Source organism: Portunus trituberculatus, chromosome 31, assembly GCF_017591435.1.
Source record: "Portunus trituberculatus isolate SZX2019 chromosome 31, ASM1759143v1, whole genome shotgun sequence".
NCBI classification, from domain to species: Eukaryota; Metazoa; Arthropoda; class Malacostraca; order Decapoda; family Portunidae; genus Portunus; species Portunus trituberculatus.
Genome location: NC_059285.1, coordinates 15487293 through 15488777, shown reverse-complemented (window position 1 = coordinate 15488777; position 1485 = coordinate 15487293).

Here is a 1485-nt window from a genome sequence, read left to right as displayed (position 1 = left end):
AATCACCAAACAGTAAGCAGAATGAATAGGGAAACGCGTCATGGTACTGAAAGGGTTAAGTTTTGAGGTGATGGTTTAAGTTTTCAATTGATAGTCTAAGTTTTTTCAAGTGTTGGTCTAAATTTTATAGTGATAGTTTAAGTTTTCAAGGGACAACTTTACTTTCGAGGGACTTTTTGGTGATTTTTCTTTTCTATCATTAGCTTTTCTTTCATTCCTTTGAAGTGAGAGTTCAGGTTTCCGTAGTGAAAATTTAACGACCACAGTAATGACAACAGGTGGGAAGCGAGATATGATCACACGAATGGCTGCAAATAGAGATAATGAATGAGTTATGTGTGTTGTGTGTTGAATGTCCCCGTTTGGTGTGCAGACAAGATCCAGTGTTAGTCAATACAAACACAACAAGTAGGACACTCTGATACGCCGTAAATAGTTCACGATAACACTTCATAGACTCGTGCAAGGACACACGTGGCAGTAACTAATACATTAAGAACTCGAGGATGTCAAGAAAGCAAGCTTGGCAAGACTGTGTGTGTGTGTGTGTGTGTGTGTGTGTGTGTGTGTGTGTGTGTGTGTGTGTGTGTGTGTGTGTGTGTGTGTGTGTGTGTGTGTGTGTGTGTGTGTGTGTGTGTCGCCAGTTATACCCCCTCCCATCCCCAGCGACCTTTCGTAACAAGTGTTGCGATGAACAGCCACCGCCACAAAGAGACAGTCGTGCTGCATCAGCGTTGACTGGTGTTCTCAGCGCCTGGCATCACACAACGCTGCCACGCCACACACCAAGCCCTGAAATACAGCGCTACATTTACTTACACTACAGTCAATTCCCTCCGTCTAGCTGAAGTGACACCGGTTTTTAAGGATATTTTTCACGGTTCTGGTAACATATTAACAAGATTTCCCATTACCAGCAGGAGAAACACTCTTGAGAACCCGGCTGGTCATCTCTGTGGTCTTGGAAAATAGTCGTGTAGAGAAAGCAGTATTCCAGAAAACAGGACTTTTTAATCAGTTACCTGGATTTTTAAGGTGTTTTTGCGGTTCTAGTGACATATTAATAAGATTTCTACAGTATCATGAGAATAAACACGCTTGAAAAATTCGGCTGATCATTTCTATGGCCTTGGATAAAAAAAAAAACGTGGTGAGAGAGCAGAACGTTTCAGAATACTTGGCTTTTTGATAAGTCACGTGGTTTTTTTTTATAATATCTTTACAGTTCTGGTGATAAATAAACAAGATTTTCGCAATTTAATAGAAAAAAAAAGTTCTCGAGAATCCGACTAATTATCTATGTTGCCTTGGAAAATAGACGTAGTGAGAGAGCAGAGCGTTTTAGAATACACGGCTTTTTGATAAGTCACGTGGCGTTTAATAATATTTTCACAGTTTTGGTGATAAATTAACAAGATTTTCACTATTCAACAAAAGAAATCCCTCTTGAGAATCAGACTAAAAATCTCAGTGGCCTTGAAAAAT